At 40.7% G+C, this 14,277-nt stretch overlaps 1 long non-coding RNA gene across 2 annotated transcripts in view; it reads right to left on the minus strand.

Moving 5' to 3' along the window:
- Positions 1-229: 229 nt before the first annotated feature.
- Positions 230-14,277, minus strand: part of LOC128848545 (uncharacterized) — a 118,270-nt gene continuing 104,222 nt past the window's right edge. For both annotated transcript variants that reach the window (XR_008447064.1, XR_008447063.1), the window contains exons 5-6: positions 12,893-12,942; positions 230-645 (exon numbers count right to left, since the gene is read on the minus strand). This is a non-coding gene — a long non-coding RNA (uncharacterized LOC128848545). The remainder of the gene's footprint in view (positions 646-12,892; positions 12,943-14,277) is intronic.

Raw genomic sequence — 14,277 nt, forward strand, 5'->3', positions numbered from 1 at the left:
TAGCACAACAGCACTTTCCTGTACACGCAAGGTCAGCAGCTACTCTGTCTTTCACATCTATTAGCTGATCTAAGAGGACTGGAACTAGGACCAATATTGTTCAAAATGACCTGGAAGAGGAGGTGAATTGTGAAATTGCAAAATGTTATGATGACGCAAAATGATTGTTTTGATTAAAACTAAGCAGGATTGTGGGCAATTCAGGAATGATTTGACAACTGGATAATACTAACTGATAAACAGGATGTTTTATTTGATGGCAGATAAAATTTAATGCAGACAGGTCAGGTGTAAAGCATTGGAAGGAGAAATTTAAACTACACATACACTCAGATCAGTCTTAAATTGGCTTCAACAGATCAGGAAAAGATCACTGTGGATACTTCAGTAGAAACAGGGCTGGCTCCAGCTTTTTTGCTGCCCCAAGCGGCGAAGAAAAAACAGAAAAAGAAAAAGAAAAATCTGATTGAGCTGCCGCCGAAGTGCCATGGAAGAAGAAGAAGGGGAGCTGCCACCGAATTGCCGTCGAAGAGACCTGGACGTGCCGCCCCAATCACGGACAGAGTGCCGCCACTTTCTATTGGCCGCCCCAGGCACCTGCTTCCTTCGCTGGTTCCTGGAGCTGGTCCTGAATAGGAACATCTGCTGTGGTCAAGAAAGCAAATACAAAGTAAGTTTGCATTAAGAAAGGGTTAGAAAATAACATAGAAAACATAATGACATTATAGAAATTAGTGATAAATTCTCTCCTTGAATACCAGGCCATGTTCAGTTTGGGTCACCTTATCTCAAACAGGTCAGAACAGAAATAGAAGAGATCCAACAAACATGATTAGAGGCAACCAGATGCTTCCATATAAAGACAAATTAAAGGAAAAAGACTAAAGATCTGATGCAAGTCAAAAGACACTGGAATAGGCTTTGAAGACTCACACTTTTATTTGAGGTGCTCTTAAATTTAGACTCATCCACTTTAGATGTCGATTACTGGGTAAGTTCTATTGTGAATTTGAAATTTGAGAGTATTTGCAACAAAACATACACTGGAATCATTGCTTAAGTATATAAATATGATCCTAAATTAAAATAGCTATGAAATAGGTCGTACTTCATAAATACCAGGTTATGAGTTTATAATAAAACAGCAGGTGAATAAAGACCTTTTATGAAGAATATGTAAAAATAGCACATATTAATATGGAAAGAGCAAAATACAGGAAAGTATCCAAGGTACTCAATCATGGTAGAACATTCTCAGAATGGGTCCTCTCATGTAGTACTAGCTTCTTTGGACAGGTCACAAAAGCCCATGGTCCATCTAGTCCAGAGTCCTGTCTGTGACAGTGGCCAGTACAGAGTTTCAGAGGAAGGTGAAAGAACTTCATAGTAGCCAGATGTGGGATAATCTGACCTCTTCATGGAGTCTAATCCTGATCTCTAATAGTTAGAGATTGGCGGAGGGCCGGAGCATGAGTTTTACGTTTAACAAGCTTCAGACCAAGATGACTATGGTGCTTTGGCTGAACATATATAAGGCAGAGAAGAGCATTCAGTGACAAATGACAGATTGGGTTGTAATGACAACAATTTAATTTGTTCATCTCCATGGAAGTTATTTATCACTATTGCAATTATCTGAATTTAGCAATCTGAGGCCCTAGATGCTACGATGATGGATTTAATGGAAAAATTTGTTGAAAGAAATCTATGAACACATATAACCCACACTACATTTGAACACCTACAATACATTTGAAAACTGAGCACTCTTATCCTGCAGGTCAATACAAGGTGGACTAACAACTCCTTAACAGCCCCAGCTGTAGAGGGGAAAAACAACTCACCATTGTGGTGTCAGGTAATATCAAGCCAGTTACAAGAACAAACACTGCATTGCACATATTTAATTTCCACTTAATTTAAAGGGGAATTAAGTGTCCAAAACTCCCATACAACTTTGACAATATCAGTCATATGATATTGTCCATGGAGACATTTGCTGGAGAATGTCCCATGAGAACTGTGCAAAAGTTCACAATGAAACTAACCCAAGGGATTTGTGTACTGTCTGACTAAAATACTGGAAACTGGAACCAGGCTCGCTAAAAATCATCTGAGTCCATCTAGGCCCAACTGTGAGCCAACATGGGCCAGGTTACAGTTTGTGTCAAAATCATGGGCAATTTGCACTTTGTTGACGCTTTCTCATTGAAATCAACATGGAGTTATAGAGCTTTGCTTTGAGATTTTGGCTTTGTTCAAATGCAAAACTCAAAGTGCAATTTAGAGGTTATAAAAAATAATAAAAAAAAAAAGGTTGGACAAGTATACCAAAACCCAAGGAAAGCAGTGCACACCTATTGCTACAACACAAAATTGAAGGGTCTCACACAGCTTATCTCAGTGCCAGTCAGCAAGGTATAGCTGTCACACAGACCAGCAGCTGGGAAAATGCTGAACAATCAGGTTTCTGGCCTTGTGTGTGGAACCAGAGAAAGCCATGCATGCTGCAGTCGTACAAATACTGCAAACATAAAATAAATAAACTAGCAACAAGTTAATTGTGGTTCTAGTTACTGTCCATTGGGAAGAGTCACACAGGAGTTTTGTGTGACATAATATCCCCCAGAGTAGGCTCATCCTCCTTTATTTACCTCTTTTCTTAATTCTATGGAGCTTCAGGTAACCTGGAGGTTACATGTGGGTAACGAATCGAAGAGATGAGCTTACAGGTGGTATAGCTGTCACACAGACCAGCAGCTGGGAAAATGCTGAACAATCAGGTTTCTGGCCTTGTGTGTGGAACCAGAGAAAGCCATGCATGCTGCAGTCGTACAAATACTGCAAACATAAAATAAATAAACTAGCAACAAGTTAATTGTGGTTCTAGTTACTGTCCATTGGGAAGAGTCACACAGGAGTTTTGTGTGACATAATATCCCCCAGAGTAGGCTCATCCTCCTTTATTTACCTCTTTTCTTAATTCTATGGAGCTTCAGGTAACCTGGAGGTTACATGTGGGTAACGAATCGAAGAGATGAGCTTACAGGTACATACATAGAATTTAAGTGCTAATCACCCAGATCCTTCAGGAATTCTACAAGTACTCACAGGTCCACCTCAGTCATGCTTTGTCCCATTGCTTCATTCATTTTCTATCTGAATGTTATGGCTCTATTTGTCATCATTGTAATAATTCAAATAATGAAGTGATATATTGTTATATAAGGGATCATGCTAAGTATTCTAGATTAAGGCTAATAACTGCAAGCGCATGGGTATGTTCATCAAGGAAACACACAATAGCAGTCTTGGGGCTGCCCCAAGCACATGCTTGGAACGCTGGTGCATAGCGCCGGCCCTGCTTGGGGGCCAAGTTTTCAAACCGTGTCTATAACAGAGAGGTAGGTTGTACCTTACAGGGCCCTTCCGTTAATCCATCCTGCTGATAGGTGTTAGGATCTTACACAAAGCTGCTGAGCAGAGCTAGCCGGAACATGGTATTCCCATTCCATGGGAAATTCAGGGGGGAAAAATGTTCCAAAGCTAAATGAAAAATGAGATTTTGAAATTTCTTGCAGGATGGAATTCCAAAAATTTCATTTGGAAAAAGTCACAACATTTCATTTCATTTCAGCCCCTTTAAAAAAATGTTTCTGAGGCAGCTGGAGCTGCAGTAGCCCACTGAGTCTAGGAGCCCGGGACTGTGGAAGCCCTGGCCCTGAGACAGCCCAACTGGTGGGTAGGTGAGCTGGCAGGAACCAGGTGGAACTCATGGAATGTTTTGATTTTGATGAATCAGCATTTTCCAATGGAAAACTTCCAACCAGCCTTACCAATTTGCTGACTCCTGGAGGTAGGTGTGGCAGGATGTCAAAATAGGGCACAATCTTCTGATCAGAGGGAACTAGAGACAGCGAGGTCCTGCAGGAAACTTTAGGAACAGTCAGTCTTGGCTTGAAAGCATAGCGTGAGCTTTAAAGTTCTGTTGTTATTTGAGTTACTGAAAAAGCCAAACCCCAGGAAGGAGGTAAATCTGATCTTACACAGTCCATGATGACTTTATTCAGCGCAGGATGAGAATGCCATCTGACCGTATTTGAAGCAGGTGTGAGAGACCCCCACAACGCCCCTGCAGTTAACTGGCATTACAAGTGGAAAACAGGTACATCTGCACACATTTACCATTTTGCTTGTGCAAATATAGGCTTTTGCATACACACGTTCATGTGAAACATATATTGGAGAGTTAAGAAACACTTTGGAAATTTGCCATGTTCCATGTTTATATTACAGATATAAAATTACTGTTTCATTTCATGAATAAATCCCACCCGCTACCCCCGGTGAGGAAAATTGCTCTTCTAACCTCTCTTCAAAATGTAATAACTTTACTCACAACCAACCACTGTAGGCCCTGACTGGACTCTGAATTATTACTGTGAGATGAAACATTTCTTTAACAAAACTGAGTCCTTTAATATCCTCCATCTCTGTTATTAGATGGACAAATGAATTTTGCTTTGAACATAACATGCTGCATTGTCTGAAAATTGCTAGTATGAACTGAAGTTGGCAGGTATTTTCTTGCTCTCCTCGTCAGTGATTGCCATTTATTATATGTTGCACCTTTATCTGTCAAATGTTGCAGAGCGCTATATTGATTTGTGTCTGCTGCAAAGCAAAGGTCACTTTGATCAACATACTACAAAACCAGAAAAAGTAGGGTTCTGACATTTCATTACCTGGGGAAAAAAGGACTAAAATAAATAAGAATATGTTTGAGAACAGAGCACTTCAATATCACAGTGTGCAGTAACTGTAATTAACAAAAGAACCGCTCTATTGAGGTTAAAGAGAAAAAAGAGCAGCAGGTTTTCTTACAGGGACCATTCTTTACATGAGTGATGTTGTAACATTACAGCTGTGATCTTACTGAAGGGTTACATTCATTACAAATCAAATACATTGGCTTCTCAGATGCAGGCTTTTAATGATCAATATAACTCTGGAACCTTTTTAGCAAATCAAGGAAGATTTTATAAAATTAATTATTATTATTTTATTACAGGAAAATCTAAAGAACACAGATGAGATCAGGGACACATGCTAGACACTGTAGAGACACACAGTCCCTGCTCGCAGGAACTTTCAATCTAAATAAACAAGAAAAAGGATAGCAAAAAGGAAATACGATTGTCCCTATTTTACAGGCAGGGAATGGCGGCACAGAGATTAAATGACATGCCCAAGGTCACACAAGGTGTCTATGGCGGAGACAGGAATTTAAGCCAGATGCCTTGACTCCCACTACAATGCCTTAATTAAAAACCTCTTTCTCTCTCTCAATATTAACACCAAATTTTATACAAAAAGCCCCTTTCCTAGATAATCTTACTATTCCTTCCAGTCCAATTTCCCTTCCTTGCATCTTCTAGATTCATAGCAGAAAAGAAAAGCTTGCTTCTCGCTAGTCAGTATCCTAGGCCAAACTCTGGAACATTTTGTTACTGTACTTTGGCGATTGTCTAGGCAGAGGGCAAGAGGATCCATATGAAAGAATGAGAGTAAGGCACCTATTTGGCAATTTAGAGAGATGGAGATTCTGTCCCATGCTTATATGAGCTGGGAGGTGGAGAACTAGGAATCTTATAGTTCTATGTTTCAAGAAAATCTGTGTAAATGCTATGAAAAAATACATTGCTCAAGCCACCATCAACTCTTGCCCTCATAGGCTTCAGTATTTACTGTCTCTTAAGGATTGCACATCACAGTTCATATTATTTGCACAGAGAAAATACAAAAAATGAATTACTGAAGATCAACCAAACCAACCAACTGATGCACACACAGACAGCAGCACTTGAAGAGCTGGGGAGGAGGGGCAGGGGTATGTTTGCTACAAGAAATGTAAATTTAGCCTTGCACATCTAAAAGCAGCATGCATTTTTCTAAAGTTTACCTTTTGACTCAACTTCAGACAGGGTACAAGTTCCTGCTGAAGTTCTCAATAAGCAATCCCTCTAAATGGCCTGCCTGTTAGGACAATAGAGATATGTTGGAAAGCCCCTTGGATATTTGCATGTAGAGATGGTGCAAAAGAAAATAAACTTTGCTTTTTAAAAAATTGCCAGATTTTCACAAAAGTGTTGGTTTGTGGTTGTTTGGTGCTCAATTTTTTTTGTCAGTTGTCAGTATGGAAAGGAAAGCATAAAAATCTCAACCTCATTGTGACCCAATGCACCCTTGTATTCACACCCTTTGTATGTCTTGTGAGGTATCATTTGAAAACTAACAATTCACTGGTCAATACTATCATGGCGCAATGTAGGTAGCAACATTATATGTAAAGTTATGAATTCCCCCATATGATGATGTTCGCACATATTCAAACCCACATAGCCTTGGCATAAGTTATTAAACAGCTCTATCTGAAACAAAGAAATGTGTGTTTACCTCAATTTACATATAAGTAGGAAATGGGGACCTTGGGACAGCAAGTGGAGGTAAACTGGTTCATCAAAGGCAAAGGACAAGCTGATGGTTCTAGCCAGGTGTCGTCAAAGTTGATTTGCAATCACCAGTCAAGTGGGCATTCTTTGGCAATGATGGGGGAGGAGGGCAAGGAACAGATCAATCTGTATTTTAACAAGCAACAATTTTTTACTGGGAGACTCCCTGTCTCACTCCTCACAGCTGCAAGGAACTTTATGTAAGGGTAACCTATAGATAACCTATAACCTGACTAAACTATAAAAGTGAGGGCAAAACCATCCCAGGTTCGTTCTCTCTCTCACCCTCACCTAAGATGACAAATGAACCAGCCCTTGACTTTGCAGGAGTTCCAAACCTCAGAATTTGGTCAGCAATGTTGCCGGGAACATGTGGTAAGGCTTTTGCCTTGAACCATATCTCGTGTGTTAAGTTTTAGCTACCAGAAAGTGCTTTATCTTTATTTCTCTTGTAACAAATTCTGACTTTAAAACCTTATATTTGTACTCACTTAAAAGTACTACTCCCTTTGTAGTTTCTTGTTTTAATCAGTGCTAATCCAGTATTGTGTCTAAACTGAACTTGGGTAACTCCAGTTAAAGTAACATGTTGACCTCTGACACGGGCAACAGAGTTCTAGTATCTGAACTGCCCAGGAGAGGCTGGTCGGTGCAGAACACACTTTTGGGGGGAAATTTGGGACTGTGTGTTGGGGTTACCCTGCAAGTAGTAACCATGGCTGGTGGAAGCCATGTGTGACTAGAGTGCTGCTAACAGGCCGCTGAGTCAGGGCTGTAGCTTAGAGTTGCTAACCCTCCAAGATTGGCCTGGAGTCTCCAGGAATTAAAGATTATTCTTTAATTAGAGATTATGTCATGTGATGAAACCTCCAGGAATATGTCCAACCAAAATTGGCAACCCTACGGTAGCTACACGCGGACACTCAGGGTGTGACTGGCATGCTGTTTGGCTGTTTGCGAGACAGCAGCAAAGCACCGTGAGACACCCAAGATTACAGGGCAAGTGGTGACACAGCCCCTCACTGGTCTGGATGGCACCCCAGAACGTGAAGCACTCTTCAAATCATTTCTAGAGCTACAGAAACGGAGATTTAAAAAAAAATCCCATTCAGGCTTCCAAGGCCAATCATGAGACTTGGTCTTCTCCAAGTACTGCTCTCCCTGATCTCTCTGTTGCAGAGTTACCCCTCTCTAACTAGCTCCTGGTCTCTTTCAGCATCAACCATCTGCCCCTATGTCTCACCCTGCCTTTGCATGACTTGCACTCCATCAGTGATGATGACTTCTCTTAGGCTCTTCTCACCTAGCACAATAAGGGCTATGACTGGGGTTCCTAAGCACAACTGCAAGACACGTAAAGAAATAATAATATTTCTTAATTAATTAATTTGGCCCCAGCATGTAGAGCTGATAGTGAATCTTTTCCTTCCTGTTTAAAGAAAAAAATAAACAAAAAAGATTTTTTTCATTTTTCTATAAATGTTTTAGAAAAAAAATTTTTTTTGAGCTAAGCCCCAGACATTTCTTGTTTCAATTCTCTGGACAAAAACATCTAAAATTTTCAACCAGAACAGACATTTTCCACAAAAACTTCCATTTTGTCCATAGAAAAAGAATGTTTTGACAGACAATTTTCAACCTGTTTTCCCAGCAGCTTGCCTTTCACATACCATCCTATGCTACTAGTGAGGCTCTGCATGGCCAGCCTCTCCCCTTGGATACTAGACCCATGTAAAGGCTCATTTCAGTCTTTTCTCCTGGTGAAGAGAACTTTATGAGTGCAAACTGATCATTAGCGTTAAAAGGTTTTCACTATGACTATCCTTAAAGATCTCTGTTTACTCATGATCCCTTGCTAAAACTGCCCAATGCTGACCTTTGGACCCTGCTTTTCCTCATTTTTCGGGGACCCCAGAAGCTTGTGCCTCCTGGCTGTATACGGATGTTGTGAAGACCACTACAAATTTCCTAATAGTGGGCTATCTGCAGCTGAGGCAGTTCTGGATATGTGGCACAATGTTTCTCCAGAGACCTTTGTGCAATAGCAACAGAAAGGCACATCTCTCATGCTTTCTAACTGAACAGTCCTATCCAGAAATGTCATTCTGCAGATTCATGAATAAAACTTTCACTATTGCCATTGTTGGGTGACATCTTAAAATATAAAATAATATACAGTGCCTACCTGCGATCACCAGGGTGCATGGCACAGCTTGCATGGCATATAGCAGTGCTTATAATGGCAATAGCAAAGGGGAAGAATGAATTTCTTCATTGCAGTTATCTTTTATAAACATCATCACCACAGGTCATTCCTGGACTCTTTATCCTTCAATCTCAAGAAGAATTTTGACTTTCTTTATTAATTAAATAGACAGCCTGATTGAATTTGCCCATAAACTCTGCCTGAAGGGATCAGCATTGATCAAAGTGAAGGCCCTGATCCTGCAAGCCCTCTGGAGTCAATGAGCATTCTGCATGCTGCAGAATCAGGCTCACAGCATGTAAATTGCTGTTTGCCTCTCAACATTTTGATCTGATTATTAAATCTGTTTGAAAATTTCCCCACAGAACATTTTTCCCATCAGAAAATGCGGAATGTGTTGATTTTGACTAATTTCATTAACACCCCCGCCCCCCTCAGAATGAAGCACTTTTTTGTGGAAATGTTCTGTTTCGACACCATCAGAATAGAATGTTTTGACTTTTCAGTTTGAAACACATTTTTTGTTTCAAATTTACTTTGTTATTTTTCAAATTCATTTTAGTTTTTGAAAATCTTAATTGGAACAACATGTTTTGATTTTATTGAACTGGAACATTACAATCCATCTGAAACCTTTTTTGAAAATTCTGTTTCACAGAAATGTTGAAGGCTTTTGTTCTTATTAGGAAGGAAAACAAATGTCAAAATCTTGGAAATTTTTTACAGACCAGAAATTTCAATTCTCGCACTGATTCTATGGAGCATCAACTGAATTAGTGGCTGAATTAAACGGAGGGCATTGTACATTTAAAAACAAAACTAACAGATTGGTACTTTATCATTTTTAAGGCTTTGGATCTTTATATTTGTGTTGTCTCCCCTGCATGTTGTCTTCTGGTATTTGAGAGGCAGCATAGGCCAGTGGTTCCATTACCAGCTGTGTCCCTGACTTTCTAAGTGACCTGGGATAAAACACTTCTTCCCTCTGTCTTCATTTCTCTTATTTAGACTGAAAGCTCTTTGGGACTCTCTCTTCCTACGTGTTTGTACAGTGCCTAACGCTCTGGGGCCCTGGTCTCAGTGGGATCTCTAGGTACCATTTAATTCAAAGAGTAATATTTATAAAGGACCTTTGTTTTCTGTTTGTTCAAGAACTCCAGCTACTCATGGTACAGGACAGGGTGATATAACTATTATTTGTACGGAGACTGGGGTCCATTGTTCTGACACTATACCCAAATATAACAAAGAGACACTCCCTGCACCAAAGAGTTTACAGTACAGAGCAATTTAAAATTCTAGAAATAGCCAGCAAATAATGTGGCCCTGTGTTGAGACGGCTGCAAGTCCTGTGAGCGGGCAGCATTCTCAGATTGTAGGAGGGGGACAGGTATTTCTGGAAAAACATCTGGAAAAACTGGGAACTCATTGGTGGGTTGGCCTATATCTAGCTCTCTTTAGGCCCCACCCAAAGCCTACGGAAGTCAAAGGAATGACTTCCAGAGGATTCAATAGACTTTGGCTCAAACCCTCTGTTTCAAGTGATGATATTGAGATCAAAGTATGTGAAACTGGGCTGGAAGCTTTGAGAGCCACTTCGGACTGGTAAAACATGGTTTGAAACAATAGCCAAAATGTAAAAGCCTGAATTTCAGTCAGGTAACGCAGCAATTGTTTCTCTAATTTACCAAAGTGGTTATATATGTGTTGTACATATCAGTTATGGAATGCATAATTTGCAATAAAGCACAGCTCTCTGTGTATAACCTGCTTTTTAACTAGACAGTAACACATTTAATCATAAATGACTCATCACATGATTTCAGTGGGCCTGAGCCTCAGCTCCCCATCCAGCTGCACAGTGCAAAGCAGCGTGGGCAAAGGGAGAATCCCTAGTATAAGGCAGGAGTCGGCAACGTTTGGCACGTGGCTCACCAGGGAAAGCACTCTAGCGGGCCGGGCCAGTTTATTTACCTGCTGACGTGGCAGGTTTGGCCGATCGCGGCCCCCACTCACCACGGTTCGCCGTCCTGGGCCAATGGGGGTGGCGAGAAGTGGCGCGGGCAAGGGATGTGCTGGCCGCGGCTTCCCGCCGCCCCCATTGGCCCGGGACGGCGAACCGCGTCGAGGGGGGGCCACGATCGGCCGAACCTGCCGCGTCAGCAGGTAAATAAACTGGCCCGGCCCGCCAGGGTGCTTAACATTGCCGACCCCTGGTATAAGGAATTCCCTGGTAGCATAAAGCTAGACCAGCTCTGCACCACTCATTTGCAGTCCCTACACTGGAACATGAGTGTATCAGGGCAGGCCAGGAGGAGTAGGGGGGTGTAGCCAGCACACACACTGCTCTGGTGATTTGGGGATAATGAAGCACCTCATCAGCTAAATCATGCCAGAGCCAAATCAGCCCCTGTCAGCCCCAGGCTCTTGGAGGGGGAGAGATGATATAAGAGCCACCCCAGCCCCCCACCCATGGGTCTTGCACCATGTGCAGCTTGGTCATCCCTGAAGATTTGGGCCAAAGATTTTATTAAATGTGACTATTAATTTGGATATATAGATTCCTCCAATCAATCAGCTCACATAGAACCATGAGAGTGTAGGTTTGGAAGGAACCTCAAAAGCTCATCTAGTCCAATCCCCTGCACTTAAGGCAGGACCATCTAGTAACTAGACTATTCCTGACAGGTGTTTTTTACACTACAACAATAACACATTTTACAAAAAGTCATGCAATAAGAGTTTGATTCTATCTTAAACAGTTAACTCAGCCGGACAATGTATATCCCACTAAATCCTAATGCCCAGGTCCTGCAAATACTGATGCAACTTGCTTAACTTAAATCATATGGCTATATCCATTGAATTCAGTGGTACTACTCACGCACTTACGGTTAAGTATGTACGTAACACTATGCAGGATCAGGGCCTAAATGACATATTGGATATGTATGTAAATCCAATCTGTGCCTGTCATGAGTAATTCTCCATCCTCTCTTCCCCCTTTTCTCAACATGTTTACCCTTTCTTCTACATTGTGCTTCACTGAATAGCAGATCAAACTTCAAAGAAACTTATAGCTTGAACTTTGTTTCTAAGCTCCTAAACTATTCTTTTTCTGACAGCCCTGGATAAGAAATTGTCGCTACCAATGGTGACATGTCATTGGGAGATACAGAAAACAACAGATGGGCAGCAGTAAGATATCAGGAAGTAACTTCTTTGAAAGGCTGTGTTGACATCACAAATTATGAGAGCAGAGGTAGAATGACCCCCAATAGGGAATTCAATCCATTCAGCCTATTCTTGTCCACAGGTGTCTTGGTTTATTTTTTTATTTTACTAGATAATACCTGGATCTAAGATTGTGTGAAGTTTCAGAACAATTATGTTAGAAATGATGGAAGCTATTAATAAATTTCAAAAGAAGAGTGAAGGGACTTAGTCACTGAGTCAGTGTTTTAATGACATAATTGAAAGGATGATGTCTGGACTGCTCATGTAACTGGTTCATCTGAATGCCTTTTCAAAAGTAATCAAAATCCATTAATCTAATGTGATGTCAATGGATTATGACATTTTAATGTCAGACTGATGGACTGGACTTCCTTATGTCAGAACGATTGATTATGCCTTTAAAAAAGTATGGCTTATGATTGGCTTATCAGAGCAAGATCATACATAATACCATTAGGCCATGTCAAAAGTTATTTTGGGTGACCATAATTTTCCTACAAAATTAATTGTCCTGATTATTGCAAGATGACAACACATCACATAAAATAATATATTGCATTGTGGCTACCACGAAATTACCACATGTATTAAAAAACAGTAAACTCCTGATGTCATTTTTCATGTAACCAATGGGTTTATAAGAAGCTGTTGTTCTCTGATGGTATTAAAAAAATAGTTAAAAATAGAAAATTGGTAATCATTCTATTCTTCGTGAAAAATCTATATGCTGCCTTTCAGAAGTGCTTAGCGCGTTGATCTAACTCAGTTTTCAATTGAAACAATAGAAAAATTCTCATTGATTTCAATGGGAGCAGAAATAGGCCTGTGCTTTGAAAATCCCACTCTATTTTCAAGGAAGCCTTGAAAAAAGAAACCACTGTATGCACTTTCATTATTTAAATACCCCTTGCTTAATGACTTATTCATAATGACTTACAATAGTGTCCAAAAATCTTATGTAGGGTTGGAGTCCGGTTGTGCTGGGAGCTGTACAAAAACAGAGGTAGATATGGTCACTCTCCTAGAGAATTTACAAAAGGCAAGGGAGTAATGATACATTCAACAATAAAAAGTGAAAATATAAGTCACTAAGCATCCAGTTCAGTAAAGAATTTCGTACAAAATGCTACTTAAAAGAATATTACAGTTGCAAAGTGAAACACTCAAATGTCAGCGAATGCAAAGTAAAGGTTGATTGTGCAGAGTTAAGTTATGGTTGTGTGCCTCCTTCAGAGCCCCAGGGGATAATCTAGGCCAATGTAAGGAAATACATCAGACCAGAAACTGGTGGGAAAATGCTTTTGCTGTTTAGACCCAACAGAGTAAAGTCAAACTAGACAGGAGGAGGTAACTTTATCCCAGGAGGGAAAAGGCAGCAATTTTTGCTTGGCTAACTATGCTAAACTAATAGTTTCTGAATCACTAGGTATAGACAATGCAGGATTTCAAATAGTTCTGAAAAAAAATCCAGCACATTTTACATTATATTAATTTGGCTTGGGGGACATCATATTGTATTGACTTTCTATCTGGTAAGCTGAGACACTAGACAATTACAGGTTCAATAATATCACTAATTCTGCCAAGTCTTGCCAATTATTCTGTGTCTGTATTCTGGGCAAAGACTGGAGAAAAGCTTCAACCTGATAAAATTAGTTTTTACAAAAAATTAAGGGGGAGGGGAGAAATTAATGTGAAAGAATATTCTTATAAACCAGAGAAAGGGATTCTATTAAAATGTCTCATGGTGCTTCCCCCCCCACACACACACACACTTCTGCTGTAAATATATAATGTATCTGATTGATGCTGTGGATCTGTCCTTATCTTTGATAGTTCCAAAGACCCTAGTCCTGTAACCTGATCTGCAGGAGTCACCCACATAGATCAAGTTGTATTGGGGCTTTATTCATTTGAGAGTTGAATTTTGTTTGTTTAGGCTGTGACCAATTTTTTTGGGGGGGGCGTGGTAAGTGTAGGCACATGCTTACCTTCTAATGGCAACCACTGCACAAGAATTTTTCAAAACTCACTCCATTCTGAAATGTTTAAAATCTCTTAAATAGACTGTGATGGCCTGGCTTGCATGGACAACTTCCCTTCTCGGGATGGAATATACCAGACCCACTCATGGGAGCAGGGCCGGTTCTGGCTTTTTGGCCGCCCCAAGCAAAAAAAACCCAAAAAAAACCTGTGGCGCGGCCGGAGCGTGGGTGCAGGGGGACCGGCGGGGGCGGGGGGGAGGGAGTGGGTGAGAGAGAGAGAGAAGGGGGCAGCCAAGGCTACAGCGGGGGCGCTGCCACACGGCCCCTCCCGCTGCAC

Source organism: Malaclemys terrapin, chromosome 14 (assembly GCF_027887155.1).
Source record: "Malaclemys terrapin pileata isolate rMalTer1 chromosome 14, rMalTer1.hap1, whole genome shotgun sequence".
Lineage (NCBI taxonomy): Eukaryota > Metazoa > Chordata > Testudines > Emydidae > Malaclemys > Malaclemys terrapin.